At 40.0% G+C, this 6352-nt stretch overlaps 1 non-coding gene across 1 annotated transcript; it reads left to right on the forward strand.

The window, feature by feature from the left end:
• The first annotated feature begins 972 nt into the window (after positions 1-972).
• Positions 973-1044, forward strand: TRNAP-CGG. The gene has a single exon. It is a non-coding gene; the product is annotated as a tRNA-Pro (tRNA).
• Positions 1045-6352: the final 5308 nt, after the last annotated feature.

Consider the following 6352-nt stretch of genomic DNA (forward strand, 5'->3'; position numbering starts at 1 on the left):
GGCGAGGGCATGAAGTCTCGAGGGTCGTGGACGAGGTGTGAGGGCATGGCCTCTCGGCGAGCTCTCAAGGTGAGGCATGACCTCACTGCAACAGTGTAGACGTCACTGCCATCGCTATATCCTTTCAGTTCCCTATTTCCTTCTTCTCGTTTACTTTTATCCTTCGTCTTTCCTTTCCCCTTCCCGAAGAATATATTTTCATGCTAGATTCCTTTCCTTTTTTTTATCCGCACCTACGAATAAACAAAGCACTAAAGTCTAACCCAGTAAAGTCCCTCCCAACTCTAATTTTCATGATCCCTCTTGATTTAAACCTCTTATTCATAAATTTGGAGAGCCAATACAACAAATGAAGTATCATAGTTAAAAAAGAAATGTCAACTACAATGCACACTCTCCATGGATGGAGTCGACCATTCTCAAGTGCATGACTTTAGGACAAACTCAGTCTCGCAGAGGTATAACTAATCATCTCATAGCGAAGCGAGATCTACTAATGGATAAACTCATTTTAATTACCTTGGTGCGATATGATATATTAGGACTTAATGACTTCATTTTGCATTGTTTTGATAGTTAAATTACTATCATTGTTAGGGATAAATGCAGATTTTGTCTTGTTGTCAAAGTTGCATGCTCTAATACATAACGACGGGATTTAATAACGTAACGAAGGGATACGTTGGATTTTTAATTGCGGCCTATTATTGGAAATTTTTTCCTCCAGCAAAAAATAGATCTAAAAATATTAGCCATTTAAATGGATGTCAGTATTTTCTAATTTATCCTGATGACATATAAAAAAAATTTATGGACCGGTCATCTACATAATTTGTTGGTATGAGACATCAGAATTAAAAAGAAAACATTATATTAATGATCTAATGATTTTAATAGCAATTGGTGTTGCTATTAATTCTTCAAGTTTTGGAATACTAATCAAAATAATAGCATCCACTTATAAAATGTATAGGGTGTTTGGTCTAGTGGTATGATTCTCGCTTCGGGTGCGAGAGGTCGTGAGTTCGATTCTCGCAACACCCCAAATTTATTTTATTTTTTATTTATTGAAATAAAATTATTTTCTGGATTTCAACTTATCAATTTGTTAATTAATTTGTTAAAGACACCCCGAGAGCTAGGGGAGGTGATTTGCTCCATGCTTTGTTCCCCAATTTTATTTATTTTTTATTTATTGAAATAAAATTATTTTTTGGATTTCAACTTATCAATTTGTTAAAGACACTCCGAGAGCTAGGGGGAGGTTATTAGCTCCATACTTTGTTGATGATAATTTGTTCCAATAGACAAAAATCATTCCTCGGAAACAATCCAGAGGTGATTAGCTCCAATCAATCTCTTATTGTCAAAGTTGCATGCTATAATACATAATGAAGGGATCTAATACATAATTGATACGGTGCATAAAGGAGAGGTCCGATAAGGTCAAGAGGTCATATATTAAGGAGACGTGGCAGTCAAAAGTCAAGGAAAGATGGAGTTAGACCGCCTCGCGTCATTAACGATATAATTCCTGGTTGGTCATAAATAGTGTAGGTCTCCAGATCTGAGACATAAGATGAAACTTGGACTAGTTTCTGATTTGTCCCCGACCGATCGGATTTCTTAAGCTCGGGCTTTATGCCCTATTTACTTCGAGGGACAAAATTGAGAAGGGAAAGGATACTTTATGGAAAAAGATCCTTTCACACGAAGGAAAAAAGAGAAGTAACGAAAGAAGAGGGAAAAGAGAGGAATCCTTGGGAAAAGAACCAAGGAATATTAGAGGAAAAAGGGACGAGCATCGCAGGCCCCTTCGTGAGGAGGCCGCATAGTGCTGCTGAGTATGGCATCTATGCAGTGTCCATGGCGACAAAGAGGAGGTCGATAGTGCCACCTCAAGCACAACTATGAGCTCTCTTTCTTCCCCATCGACAGTTGTCGCCTTCTTCCATCGCCCTCCTTCTGGTCACGCAAAATGGACTCGCGATGTAGTTAATCTAAAGAGATAATCACCTGGTGCCATGTAGCCAATGGTGCCTTGAAATGTTGAGGAAGAGGAGGTCTACTTGCTTGTTTCCATCTTGCAATTGCAAATGAACACCCAACATGCGTATAGTACTAAAATCTCTCACATGCTTTCAAGTCCTTATTGAGGAGAATGTTTGATGGCTTGAGATTGTAGTGGACGATTGAGAAGTCATAGTCAGAGTGCAGATAGACAAGTCCTTGAGCCGCTAGGACTGTAGATAGACAAGTCCTTGAGCCACCGAGATGCAAAGCCACAACCTTTCGTAGATGGTCCATCGCGATCGATCGATTTCTCGACAACGTATAATGTTTTCGGAGTTCCATTTTCCATAAGCGCCCAAAGGAGAGCTTGGCATCATTGTTCTTGAAAGCCACTCCATTGCTATCGTTGTTGTCATTGTGAATCTCTTGAAGGTTGATTGCTGGGTGGTCGTCCGCCAATCGCACATGCAAAATAATATCTTTCATGTCGAATTCTGCTTGCGCATAGCTGCGGCACGAAGGTGAGGGGTCACATATGGAGTCTAGGTTGAGGGAGAGGGAGCTATGGAGGGTTGTGATGGTGTCGGTGAAGTTGCAATCAAGACGTTGTCACTTCTTGGGTGGCGGCAAGGCTACGGAGGGGGAAGGCGGGGAGGACAATGATGAAGAAAAAGAAGAGTTGTAGGTCAGCGATGCAACAATGGGGTGGAGGAGATGCCTTGGTGGCTACCTCGCTTGGTTCGTGACTGGTGGGAATGGTGATGCGGTAGAGGAAGAGAAGAGAAAGGCATTCCACCCGATTTGGGCGGATGAAAAATAGCGCCAAAAATGATCCATGGATAGATCTACGAATACATCCGTTTATTTTTTGATAGTGAGTAAACAGAGGAAAAGAAATGGAATCCATCTTTCCTAGTGAAGTAAACTGTAGAAACTTATCCTGCAGAAATTTTTCCCTCACTTTTTATATCCATCCTCCCAGGTAAACAGGACATTATAGATTGCCCTGGTACTTTTACTAAGACAACTCTCGACCATCTCTTCAACGGTCAAATCATGAAAGATGGATCCCTCACCACAGTCTCAAATAAAACCCGATCGGTTCACCACAGCTCAACCTCTTCAACAAGGCTCAGTCCTAGGAACAGCTGAGCAGTCATCTTGAGCTTTCTGTAACTGAACCTGGGCAGGACAGAAAGCATTAAGCGACAACAATATCAGAGAATCCTAACCTCCTTTCAGAAAATAACTGTCATATACCAGGGAATATTCCAATGGTCTGCCACTCCTTGAGAGTGGAACCTTCCTTCTACCAATAGGAGGTCGTCATACATCCTTTCTCACCCGATAAACCCTGATATTCGACATTCTCTGATAGCGGTCAAGCTCAAAAGGTATGCAGAGTTATATAAAAAGGGAGGTCCTCTTCCTTGGCCAGGTATGCACACATCCGGATTCATCTTCAACAATTCTTTTTTCCATCGTACATTGCTTTTCCAGGGCAAAAAAGACATGACTTCAGTATCGAAAGGCATGTGCCGGGGACTTTTTCCCTAGTCTCTGGTCTATAATGCTCTGGGTGCTTGTCTAAGTGTTTGCAGATTCTAAGTACCACCAGTTCTCCTACTACAGACTTGGGGGTTCTATGCGGGGGTTTGCTTTTTTGATGCGCATACATAGGGTGCATCAAAGTCGTCTCGCCGTCAACACCAACGCCATCTCTGCCAGCCTCCGTCTGACTCGGATTCCAGATAGGATCAGTAATGAAGGGATACATTTTATTCTTAATTGTGGTGTATTACTGGAAATTTTTTTCTCTAGTGAGAAGTGAACCTAAAAATATTGGTCATCTAGATGGACCTCCATGAGCAATGGCGGAGCCAGGATTTCCAACATGTCCGGGCTATAAATGTTCTCCAGATAGTTCTCAGGGCTAAAGGCCATATTGGTATTTAGCAATAAAAAATTAATGGCATCAAAATATTGTTAGTTATAGCCTTAAAGCCAATCATATGATGATTATTGTATGGACTCATTGTATCATATTCTTATGTATATAAAGACATTTGTTTTAGTTATTATACTTACTTGTATTGGTGCCAAATAACTAAGAATAATAGCGTCCTTGAGTAGAAGGTTCTTATCTATATCTATCGATTGGTTGAATCGATAGTGAGATGGTATAGATAACACTACTATTAATTATTTCTAGTCAAGCATTAACATTCAGGGACAATGTTAATGTGACGAGACTAGCATATAGGTCAACTCGATGACTTGATCTCACAAGTCATGGATATGGAGATATCAAGTTGACACATGGGTATGCATTGGAGAATGTATACTGAATGACCCGCCATGAGAAAGTATCATGGATCGTTATATGAGTGTCATATACTTTCTCATGTGGCTATTAGTATGACTATTAGTCCTTGAACCTGAATTCACCATGGTTCCCTACATAAGGAGTTATATACTTTGGCTTCGTCAAACATCACCCGTAACTGGGTGGACTATAAAGGCAATTACTGGGTATATATAGCAAATTATGCGAAGGGATGTGAGTGATGTAGATGGGATCTATCCCTCCTATATAACGTGATTGACATCGTAATTTTTGATAGACTGAGACTACTAAGTGCATGGCCATGCCCAAGTAACTCAATATGAGATATTGAGCTCATTTGATTATAGTGAGTCTACTTGGAGTTCAAGATTTAGATTGATCAGAGGATGACACCGTCTATGCCTCAAATTGATCAATCTAGATGTCAAGGATAGAAGGACACTTATCATATATTGTGAAGAGTCACAATTAGTAGTCACAAGGTGATGTTGGATCTCAACATTCTTGTAACTTGGGTAGCAATGAAGTATTGCTAGATGCCGCTCATTGTTTATGTTTCTAAATAAGATTTAGAAACATTGCCAACGTTACAAGAACCTATTGGGTCACACACAAAGAACGAGTGAATGGAGATTAGGTTCATATGATGAACCAATTGGATAAGGTTCATATGAACCAAAATTGGATTAACAGTAATCCGAATTAGACTTATTGGGTTAGACTCAATTGGATTCAATTGTTGAATAAGTCTAATTTATAGTTGAATCATTGAGTCAATTTATATTAATGAATTGTGATTCATTAAATTTAAATTGACTTGAATCAAAGATTGGATTTAACTCAACAAGGAAGATGTGTGGTCAAGTTTGACTTGACCAAATGGGAAGTTGAAACATCAAGTTTGACTTGACTAAATACCACTTCATGAAGGATGACTCATCCTACATGGCATGGCCAGCAAATACATTCTTGCCACATGATCTCCACATCATCAAGGGAGAGCAAGAGGCATGGAATGTCCATGTGTGGCCGGCCATATGAATGCAAGATTCATTGGCATTGAATGTAATTTATTGGCATTCCATGTGTGGCCGGCCATATGAATGCAAGATTCATTAACATTGAATTTAATTTATTGGCATTCCATGTGTGGTCGGCCAAATGAATATGAGATTCATTGGCATTGATTTGGGTGTGATTGTTGTTGTCTTCTTCCTCCTCAGCTCCTTCTTGTTCTCATTCTCTTCTTGGCCGAGAGTTTCAAGCAAGGGAGAATAAGGTGAGTGAGTTTAATCCAAGAAGAAACGTAAGTGAAAGTCACATAGAGAGTTTTACAGGAGTGCATCCTCTCTTCTTTTTCCCTCCTTTCTTCTTCCAATCCCATCCGAGAGCCCTAGGGAGTGCTAGCACACTTGTGGTGCTCTCTTTTCCATCCTTGAGTGTTAGAGAACACTTCTTGTTCGTGTGGATACTACTAGAGGTGTGTACGCTTGAACACACTCGAGATCCGAAGGACCTTGGACGAGCGGGATTTGCGAAGGGCTTCGCTTCAAAGGTGTAACACTCACCATGTAGATCTAAAGTAGATCGATCTAGAGTAGGAAATAAGTACAAGAATTTTTTAATTTTTCGCACGGATCCGTGGCTAGCATTCGGGGTTTCTGCAACGCAAAAGGCGATTTTTGCAGCTCGAATTGCTAATAAATATAGCCCATTTTAGCTGGTCCACCCGGGCTACAACCCGGGGAAGCTTACACCTGCCTCCGCCATTGTCCATGAGTGTTTTCCAATTTATCTTGGTGACCTATGAAAAAATTTTATCTGACCGGACCGACCATCAATATAATTAGTTGGTATGAAAAATTAGACACATGAATTAAAAAAAACATTATATTAATGATCTAATGATTTTAATAGCAATTGGTGTTGCTATTAATTCTTCAAGTTATGGAATACTAATCAAAATTATAGCATCCACCTATTTAACGTACA

The sequence above is a fragment of the Zingiber officinale genome, chromosome 10A (assembly GCF_018446385.1).
Source record: "Zingiber officinale cultivar Zhangliang chromosome 10A, Zo_v1.1, whole genome shotgun sequence".
Taxonomy (NCBI): domain Eukaryota; kingdom Viridiplantae; phylum Streptophyta; class Magnoliopsida; order Zingiberales; family Zingiberaceae; genus Zingiber; species Zingiber officinale.